This window comes from Vidua macroura, chromosome 3, assembly GCF_024509145.1.
Source record: "Vidua macroura isolate BioBank_ID:100142 chromosome 3, ASM2450914v1, whole genome shotgun sequence".
NCBI classification, from domain to species: domain Eukaryota; kingdom Metazoa; phylum Chordata; class Aves; order Passeriformes; family Viduidae; genus Vidua; species Vidua macroura.
The window spans coordinates 17,434,319-17,445,245 of record NC_071573.1 but is presented as its reverse complement, the minus strand read 5'-3'; the positions used below and the strand labels follow the sequence as shown (position 1 = coordinate 17,445,245).

The 10,927-nt window shown below is 49.9% G+C and overlaps 1 long non-coding RNA gene across 1 annotated transcript; it reads right to left on the bottom strand.

Annotated features, from left to right (window-relative positions):
* Positions 1–375: 375 nt before the first annotated feature.
* Positions 376–2,860, bottom strand: LOC128805528 (uncharacterized). Its single transcript, XR_008436473.1, has 2 exons — positions 2,619–2,860; positions 376–430 (listed from the first exon to the last, which is right to left on the bottom strand). It is a non-coding gene; the product is annotated as an uncharacterized LOC128805528 (long non-coding RNA).
* Between the last annotated feature and the right edge of the window lie 8,067 nt (positions 2,861–10,927).

Below are 10,927 nucleotides of genomic sequence, written 5' to 3'. Positions count from 1 at the left end.
GCTCCAGCACAGCCCTACCAAGTGTGGGTTTTTTTGCTTCCAGACCGTAGAGTGGCTATCTCTCCTGGATACAGCTCTTTGATTATGTAGCTTTACCCACTTGTGGAGAGCTGCCTGTGTGCCCAAGTGTGGCAGAGGCAGCCCTGTGCTACCCATTGAGCCCTGCTGATTTCAAGGGGAGAACAGACCCCTCCCCAGGGTCTCCAGGCAGCAGCTCCTGGGGAGTCAGTGCTGCCGGCCCACCAACAGGTTCCTGGCATGCCCCTCACCCGCCCCATTGCTGCCACATCCCCAGGGCTTTCCTCTGGGATGTCATTAGTCAGAAACTGCAGCATATGACCACACATCTGGAAGGAATTAGATGACAAGAGCCTCTGCCAGCTGTCTTCATTTAGGTTTGTTCATACTTGGAAGCACTCTGCAGCATGATCTGTAAAATAAAAAGTTGTGCTGATTGACACGAGCCAAGGGTTTCCTCTGAGGCACTCCCTGCCCCCATTGCTTCTGCCCAGGATGACATTAGTACTTATTACATCCCAGAGGCTGGCTGTGTACTACGGAGGAGGTTGTGTAAGAATAATGATGGCACAGCTGTTAACCATTGCCTTTCTCCATGTCAGAGCATGGCCAATTCCAGCATGGACAGGGAGCCCATGGGAATGAAACCCTAGCTGACAATTGGACAAACCCAATGATACCACCAAACATCATCACCTAAAGGGCATCCAATGGATCTTTGGGACAGCCCTGCTGGGAAGCCAGGGCCTGTCCCTCAGGACTTTACCCAATGCTGAGTGCTGCAGTATGGGCATCCCATGGGCTGTGGCACAGCTGGTTCCTTCCCTATCCCTATTTCTGTACTTTGGGCTTCTCCAGCCTCCTTCCCAGACCCCAGCAGCCCCTGAGCTCATGTGTTTTGTTCTGCTCTGAGAGGGAGGAGAGTCCTCTACTGCAGTAGTCTGGGGACTGGCCTCCCTCCAGCAGACCCTCCTTCCCACAGACCTCCATATGTCAAACTGTGACAGCTGGGCAGGTTGTCCTGCCTCTGCTGTAAAGAAGGAGATGGGGAGAGGGACACCAGTTCTGTGGGACACATGAGGCACCGGGTAACATAGCAGACACCATCCTAGCAGTGGTCTGTCAGCGGGGTTGGGCACATGCCCGCAACTACAGTGCAGGCATTCCTCACCCGTGAGTTCAGTCTAAATATCCCAGATACCTGCAACACCACTGAGCTCAGGAAGGGTTGCAGAGCTCACTGGAGAAGCAGATGAGAAGTTTGGGAATCTCCCTTTTTCATTCCACACACCAGTTTCCCATCTTAAGCTGTTTTTGCAGGCTTGCCTCTGGGAGATTAACAAGGTCTGGGGTGAACCAAAGGAGGCTATCAGGAGAGTAGTGTCTAAGCTTCACTGACTCTTCATGGATTTGTCAACAGACTTTGCATCAGCTGTTCCCAATCTAATAATCCAAGTCCCACACACAAAGTGAGGGGCTGCTGGGAAAACAGCTGATCTTTTTTTAGGATCTCCCAGGGTTGGATCCTTCCCTCAAAAGATGAAGCAGAACAGGAGCATCTAACCCCTGACATTGAGTCCTTCCCAAAGAAACAGGATGCTGCTGTGGGGAGGGCAATGAGGAGGTGTGATGCTGCCAGAGTATGTACTCCTGCAGGAGCATCATGTGTTCACACAGCCAGGTAAGCTTCCCTTAGCTTTTGCAGGGCACCCAAAAACAGCACAAGGGGCTCACAACAGAGCCAGAGTAATTGTCTCGCCTGTGTGACATGTGATCTCCCAAAAAGGCTGCTATTGCTGGGCCCCCGCCAAGGGATTGCATTCCTAAGGACATGGCTTCAATTAATGTATTTTTTTCCCATTTTGTTTAAAATTGGGGTTGAGCTGCTTCTAAACAGATGTGTTGGGGCAGCCAAATATTTGTGCTTTTGCTGGTTGTTTGGCATCCATGCCTGGCTAATGCTAAATTCTTTCTGTTTCCTCCCACAGGCAGTGAGTGAGAAGCATCTCAGGAGATGTGGTGGGCACCCTCCACTCAAATGCCCGGAGAATCACATTCAGACAAGTCCCTGCTGCCACGATGTCTTATCTGCAACCCTGGTATCTCCTACATCAGCTACATGCTATGGAAGCACAGGAAATATGAAAGCAGTTTCTCCCCTGGGAAACTCAGGAAAGAGTGCCCAGCACTGGAAGGAGTGGACAGGAGGCCAGGGAAGGATCATGCTTGATCAACAAGTAAGGGAACAACAAGTAAAGCTGTCCTGCAGTCACTCTGCTATCCTGCAGCCCACACCGAGAGTAACCAGACAAGCAAACCTCCATCAGAGGGGTTCCACTGGCCCCTGTGAGGGTGCCACAGCCCCACAGAGCCCCAGTAACCCGTTTTTTTTCATGCCCCCACTCAGCTAGGTAACTGTGTCCATTCTGTGGAGGTGGATGGCTTTGGAGATACCCTAAGCTGCAGGAAATGTAAGGATGCACTGGAGAAAAAGGCATCACACCAGGGGGTGGCAGCAAGGCCAGCACCTTCTGTCCCTGTGCTCACTGCAGGGACAGAACCCACAAAACTCAGCAAAGTCCTCAGGGACTTCCACCCACTCAGCGACATTCTCAGCTCTGGCTTGTCCAGGAATGTGTCTTCGGAGACGATTTCCAGCTGCCTGCGAGGAGGCTTCTCCGCACGCAAACCCTTGAGCTGGGCGCTGGGAAATCCCCCTGCTCTCGGCCAGGACCCGAGCGCTGTGATTCAGAGGCAGGTGGCCGGAGGGACAGCTTACGTGCGAGCGCCGATGGAGGCGTGCGGGCGCACGGCTGAGTCTGCTGCGTGCCTTGGGAGCGGCGCGCAGACACCCTGCGACCCAGAGCGGCTTCGCCAGCTCGGCGTCAGCCTCGGCTGGGGAACGCGCCAGCGTCACAGACGCGGGGGAAACCTCTGCCTGTCTCATCCTTCGCTTAGGAGGCGTAAGGAATAGCGTCGTGCAGTTCCCTCCTCCTTCCTTCCCGTGCAGACACAGACCTATTCGTGCTGGCAGAAAACCGCAGTCAGCTTCAGAGTTGCAAGTGGGGCTGTCTCCATAGACTCCAGCCTCTTAGCACGCTTGGCCACATGCAGGGTTAAACACAGCCCCCTGCCCCCACAAGTGGTCTCACCAAAGCTCCCAGAGCCTGACACGCCACCTTGACTCTGCAACAACCTAATACCAGTGGAGAGAGCATTAAACCAACTGCTCTGGCGCAGCAACCTGATCCACCCCTACCCAGTCACGCACCTGGACATTCATCCATGATGCAGACAACCAAGCTAGAAACAATCCTAAGCACATCCTCTGGCTCTGAGCCTGAGGCACCATGGTGGGAGGAAGGCATTTCAGCATTGCAAGCTTTTGTTCCCATTTACTAAGGGATAACCCATGATGCTATCAGTTCACCCCAATACCAGGCTAGCTAAGCCCTCCCTGCTTCCTGCCACCTTTTTTCCCCTCTCCTCCATTTCCCAGGTTCCTCTTTTCTCACCACTGTCCGAGTCCAGATGCTCAGGACAGACCCGGATATCAAAGGACAAAGCACACTAGTCAGGTCAGTCCCTGGATACCCATCAGCAGCTATTTGGGTCTCACTCAGGGGGCTTATTCTTGCTGTTGGCTTATACAACCACCAAATCCTCAAATCTGTGACTGCAGCCCCACAAGATGAGGTGTCATGAACTTGAGGAAGAGAGACATTTTACACTAGTCACTTTACAAATTGTTTGAGACTATAGTAAAATTCACCCTTGAGCCATCAGCCCAGTGTTCAGCACCTCAGCAGCATGTCAAGCCAGAGAAAGCCCTTACCCAAAACTGCAGGGTCAGGAGCTGATGCAAAAACATCTCTCTTGCTATGCTTTCATGTAGAGTTTTTGAGTTTGATGCCAACTCTTTCGATCCAGGTGCTTCTAAGCTTCCTCTGATCTCTCTGTCAGCTTCAGAGTCTTTCCTATATTATTTTGTCTTCCATCATTTTCCTGAAACAGGACCCAGTCTTGTCCTTCAGCAGCAGACCTGAGCAGATGAGATACCACAGAACTTCACCTCAGAGACAAGTGAGTTATTTTCAAAAACAATTTAGATGCCAGTCTGATCGTGTGGGTCTGCCTTGCAGTGCTTTCTAGCTGGAGGTCTTCCCTAGGCCTGATACTGAGGTGCTCACTCACACTGGAGTTTAATGCAGCTCAAACAGACTCAGCATCCCATCCCTGGAAGTGTCCAAGGCCAGGTTGGATGGAGCTCTGAGCAAGGTGTCCCTGCCCATGGCAGGGGGGTTGGAACTAGATAATCTTTAAGGTTCCTTTCAACCCAAACCACTCCGTGAATCTATAATTCTGTTACTCCATGACCTGATTTTGGCAGTGGATGGATCCAAACAGTAAGAAACGGGAATCAGTGGCAAGGAAGAAGCAGTGGCTGGTAGGATATGTTGGTTGAAGGCAAACAGTTGGCCCTTGTGGTCAAGCTGGTCAGAGATGCAGAGCCAGAGGGTTAGAATGGTCCATCTCAATGGGACACAGAGCAGCACCAAACTCCTCCTCATTGCTCCAACTGCATGGCAGCTCAGTGCCACCAAAAGTTTGTCAGAATGTCCACCTAGCTCCCTTCCCTTTCTCTTCACTGAAGTCTTACTTTGTCTCCTCTGCCTGGGAAGGCCAAGGGGAGAGAACAGTGGTGCAGCAACCTCAGTCACAGCACTTAGCCCAGCAACACCCTGCAGCCTCCTAACTACTCCATATCAATGCCACAATCTCTAGAACGGGTTCCCACCAGCTGATCACGGCTGGGATCCACCCCTTCACCAGGTAGGGGCTCTGCCTCTCTAGTCCTCCAAGTTCAACACATCAGGAGACCAGACCATCTTCCCCTTGCTGTCAAACTCTTAAGCCCTTAAGTATGCAAGTACAAAGGGGTGACATGTAAAGGCTTAAAGAACACTCCCTGCTGATCACGTGTCTGGCTCAGCACTGGCTCCTTCCACAGATGGGCCTTTGAAGAAAAGACCACAGAGCCCAGGAATATTCAGTTTCTTGCCTGCACTTCAGATAATTGTGGGCTCTCTCCTAATCCCACCAGCAAAGACATGGGCATGTTGTGGTTGTGCCCCACAACAGCACATCTGTAACCCAGCTGTGCACAGCTGGCAGCACTGGCAGCATCCAGGGCCTCCTGAGGGGAAAGGAATCGCCAGCCTATATGTGCTGTATGGGCTGTTCCTCCAACTCTGAGAAAGGAGCTAGTGACCCCTCTCAGCCTTTGAGACAGGAGCTGGCTGGTCCTCTGTAGAGAATCCCACTCAGTAGGACTTTGTGTCTGGATGCTACTACATAGGAGTATCCAGTGAGGACAGAGGATGGTGGAGAGACATTGCTTTTTCCCTGATCACCAACTCACTCATGAGCTCATCACAGTGCCCCAGACAGGTCAAACTCCAGAAAGCACTTCTCCCAAAACAGCCACCAGGATGAGGCCCTTCCCTCTTAGCAGAAACTTCTCATGATAACACAGAACTTCCCTTGTTTCCTCAATACCTGTGATTTAGGGCTTTGATTGCCCAATGTTTGTGTGATAGGCTTGAAGGGAAGGGCATGGAGGTCAAGCTGGTGTCCTCAGAACTTGATGACCATCATCCCCAAAAAGCCTCAAGCATGTCTTGGATGTCTGCCCTGAGTCATTCCCTGTTGAACTCAACATAGCCATACAGTAAACATCCTACTCTTCAAGCCAGCAACGTCGGCTGCTGACTGTCTTGACTGGCTGCTCACATACACTACTCACGTATTACTAGAGAGCACTCACAGATCTGTCACAGCATCAGAGTGGAACTGTATTTTTCCAGTCTGTCGTGACTCACTGGTGAGCAACTGGGGACGTGCGGATTGTGTCTGGTGATGTTGTGACATGCATACACACATCTGGGGGAGTAATTAGATCTGTGGCCAAACTCTAACCTCAGCCTTCCTCTGTGGTCCCATACTCAACCTGGAAACCAGAGACTGAGGGCATAGTCTGGCCTTGCTGACCCCAGGTGAGGGAGACCTCCAGTTCGAGGACATTCCTGGGCCACAAGATACTCTGACGTTCATTTTAGCCCTTTTCAACCAGTGCCTTACAGGCACCGTGAATGTTGGTGAGATGATGAGATGATGAGAGGGGGAAGGATGCTGGTGAGGCTCAGCTCCCAAAGCCCAGCACCAGACCATGTGGTGCATGTCCCCAGGGCACACCATTCCCAGCCCCAACTGCCCCCATCATTCTCCCCAGATCCTCAGCTCAGTGGCATGTCAGGCAGGGCATATTCCAGCAGGTATAGCCAGTTCATGCTCAGCTACAGGATATGAGACCTCATTCCTCAGGAGTCCCATGCTGGACAGGCAGAGATTAAATCCTCCAAAATTTGCTCATAGAAGACCTTTTCTCTTTCCTTTGCCTTTCCATACCCTCCATCTCTCTCTCCCCACCTCTGACAACCCTTCTGTACTCCCAAGGAGGAGGCAATGATAACAGCAGAGCTGGATAATATCACCTCTCTGATGCCCAGAAAGCCTTTGGTATGTTTGCTAAGTGCTGTCTTGGGGAAGCTGCAGTCCATGCTCAGGCAGGCTGACACACGGGGGAGGGTTTCTGCTGCCTGGGGCTCTGGTGGGGAGGATTTGGAATCTCCAGACTGGGCAAGGTGTGAGCAGACTGGGCCCCTGCAGATAAATTCCAGGGGTGAGATGGGGTGCAGCTGCTAAGGAGCAGGGAGGGAGCGACCTCCCAGCTTGGCAGGGCAATCCTTCTAGATGAAGAATGGCTGTAGTTTAAAAAATGCAAAGTTTTCCTGTATTTTCCTACCAGTGCATTGTCAATTCCACCTCAGTTAAAGGCAGACCCTGGGGAGCACACAAGGCACAGGACAGGCAGCAGCAGGGCAAACCCACACACCCTCTGGCAGTATCACCATCACCCACCAGTTCACACCAGTGAAGGATTTCCCTGGTTGCCAAAACACCACTGCTTTTTTTGTGGGGCGGCCTGCTGCAGGGCCATGGGATACATGCTGTGTCCTCCTTGTTTTGCCAACAGTAAGGTCAGAGAAACCCAAATCTGTAAACAGACTACATCCATTTTGAAAAATCCTTTCATCCTTCCTAAAAGGATATATTGAGGATATCTGCTCCTGTGCTGTGCATCAAAGCTAAAACCAGGTAAAATCAGGCTGGCCTGGCAAAACTTGCCCTGGCTATTATGGCTTGGCACAGCTAGGGACCTTTGGGGGTTTCACATGATTGTCTTTCAGCAGCTCTTGTACACACAAAACATGAAGGTAGAGAGCTGCTCAAGCTCTTCTCTCCACAGAGGAAGCAGAAGTGAGTGTTTGCAGGCTGCTTTTAGAGAAGAGAAGCCCACCCAAGCCCAGCCCTCAGCCCTCCCCAGCCCAGCCCTCAGCCCTCCCCTTCACTCCTCGCCAGCGAAAGGGCTTGCTGGGGCCCCAGCTGCCTCTCCACCCCAGCTATCTCACCAGATGTTGGTCATTAACAGGGACCAGTGTGAAGCAGGGCTGGCCTCTGGGAGCAGCCTCCCTGTGCTGTTAGTGGTAGTGTGTGTGAGCGAGAGCGTGTTTGTGCAAGCCAGCATGTGTGTGTGCAAGCGCGTCTCCAAGGGCTGCAGCGATTGCTCCTTCGGCCTGATGCCAGAGCTGAAATGTCTTCCTTGCACACTCATGCTCTTGGCTTTTTGCTCACCCTTGCCCCCTCACTGTTTTGTAAAGCCTCAACAGCTGAACTATCCAGAGGCCAGGAGCTGGAAGTGTCCCTCCTCCTCAGCTGTGCTCACATCCAGCATACGGTGCTTTCTCAGTGCACAGAGGTGCCACCTTCTGATGCCATTTCTGCTGTACCCATTTGGCTCTTGTTCTTGTCAGCCCACTCAGACACACACACAAAAAGCCTACCCTTCTGATTCATCTGCCGTAGGTCCTGAGGAAAATCAATCTTCAGCTTTTGTTTTCAGAGGATGGAGTGGGAACTGTTTACTCAGTGAGATGATTGAGTCATTTTTTTCTTCTTTACACCAAGTAACGGAAAACCATTTCAAAGGGAAAGGAGTGGGACCGGATCTGGCATCAGACAAAAGTTGAATGAACCCAGACAAGAATCAAAGACAAACAAAACTTTTGGGTGGCTTGTCCATAATACTGATCAGTCCCAACCCAAGTTCTCTGCCACCACAATCAGAAAAAGACTTCATTAAGTAAGGGTAAAGCTACAGCCTAGAAATCCTGGCTCCTCATCCCCTGTCCTGGCCAACCTAAACCCCTCCTGCTGCTAGGACATGATTTCAGCAGTCCTGCCTTCCAGGGGCCTGCTTCACCTCTTAGGTCAATTCATCTCCTAATGCTGGGAGGGAAGCTCTGGAGTCCTGCTCTGGTGGTTTGGCATTAGTATTTGGAAGAGCTTTTGTTCCACCCACTGAACCCTGCAGGGGCTGTGGAGGCACCTAGGGATAACGCAAAAAATGGCACTAACTTTGTCCATGCACATGACTCCTTCAAACATGGACACAGGGTCCTCAGCTCATGCCCAGCTTGATGTCAGCAGGATTTGAGGTCGAGCAACTCCATCCTAGAAGGATAGAGGAAGAATCTTTGACCCAAACTGAAAGAGAAAGTAACATTGTCTCTAATATGAAGGTTTTTTCTCCTCAAATATTTGTCTGACCTTAAAGCCTTCTCCATCTGGCATTTACACACTGCAGCAGATGCAGCCAGAGTGCAGCAGACACTGGGTGGCTGCTTAGGAAGATGAGCAGAGACTTGTTGCACTTCTTGCTGCAGGACCCATGGCAATCACTGCTGTTCTGTCATGAGGAGCAGCACCTGGGAGATGGCTGCTAGTGCTCAGTGGCTGATAGATTTAGCATTTCCAAAACTTTCTTTGCCACAGTGGGTCAGTGGTCCTAGGGGTGGCCTCAGCTCCCACATGGGCCTCTTGAAGCAAAAAAATAAGCAGAGATTGCAAAGCCATGGACAATGTATTTTACAAAGACCTCTGTTGCTAAGCAGAGATGCAGCTGGGATTGACACTAGTTGAAGTCTCCCTCTTTCCCTCTTGGCTCTGCTCCCAGATATAATGAGTTGTATTCAAGGACCTGAGGGGTCCTGCTGCCAGATCTGCATCCAACAGAACATGCACAGGGGCAACCCATGGTCATGTAACCCCCAAGACTGGAAATGTCATCATTGACTTCACTGGGTGCATTTCACTGCTCTCCAGAACCCCACAGAGCGACTCACTGACATCATTGCTATGGGCGGGTTTGGCAGAGGCAATGGGGATGAGGCCCAGACCAGCCAGCAGCCTGGGGATGGTCGGCATGGTTTCCACATGTTAGTTCTTCCTCAGAAGTCCATCTTTGCTGCTCAAAAGCCTCAAGTGCCCTCTTTAGCTCACCAGTGCAATAACCGTGACTGCTGCTACGTATGCAATTTCAACATACTTACACCAAGACACCCTGGCTAAAGGAGCAACCAGCTGGAAATTCTTCAGCTGATTCTGCTATAGGCACAGGGAAATTAAATCAGTCATCCATGCAGAGTCCATCCTTTTTGTTGAGTTTGCTATGAAATATAAGGTTTTCACCACTGCTGGAATACTACCAACAACTCACAGCAGGATTTTGGATGTGCACACATCTGGGCTTCCCCAAATGTACCTGGACAGTAGGCAAGTGGGATGGGCAGAGAAGAAAGGGAAAGGAGGAGAAGGAGAAAGAGACAGAGGAGAGACAGCTGGATAAGCATAATAGCAGAGCACTGCTCAAACAATGAACAGCAGAGAAAGAATAAGGGTTGCCAATATAAATTTACATTATTACATCCCACACTGGTCCACAGAATCCATTAAGCAGACAAGAGGCCACAAGACTCTTTCTCCCAGTAATGTTGCTTTCCAAAAGGAAGTTAAAATGAGCACAGGTTTGACTTTATCTGGAGCAAAATGCACACACTAAACAATGGTGTTGTCCACAAATAGGCAATGAGAGTGGCTCTGCATCTCAACACTTGAAAAATGAGAAAAATGAAAGCTATACATAATAAAATAAAGAGGATAAATGTAACCTGTGCTAATGAATAACTAGCTCCTCCAATAGACTAACACATTGATCTATGTGCACATTATCACAGAGCAAGATATGCTTGAAATGAGGAAAGATTTCATGACATTTTGGAAAGTGAGAGGATGAAGACTTACACACACAGTCTCAGTCAGGGTACTATGAATAGGGCTTTGTTTTGTTATGAAAAATACCACTGGAGTCATTATTGATGAAGAGGAAGATCACAGGTCTGTTACCTCAGCCAAAAGATTGCACTTCCTACACCCTAGTTTTTCCTAGTACTAGGATGTGCCATTGGGTTCAGCAAGGGAAAGTGCCAAATCTTGAATCATCAGGACTTCCTGTTCACTCCACAGTGACTCAGAAGATATATTTCTAAATTCTATCCACTTCTTCTTTCCCTTTTCACCATGCTGTTCATATTAGATAGGGGTAGTCAGGCAGAAAATATTACACAGCCTGATTTCTTTTACCTGGTGTGTCAAACTAAAGATCCATTTTTTGTTTTTTTTTTTTTTTTATTTCACTTGCGTGTACTAGTAGGCAAAAGGCTTACTAAGTAACTTTGCAGTGCATATTTTCTCTATGAGATTCATCTGGTGCAAGATGATTTCTGGTATAGATTCTTTTCTGTGTGGGAGACTGACGTGTCTGGACTGGATCTTACCTGATATTTCTCAGCAAGTTTTCTTGCTGGTTTTTTAATTGAAAAAAAAAATCAATTTACTGGAAATTAACAGCTTTGTGGAAGTTTATCAAGGCTGACAGACCACATGGGTC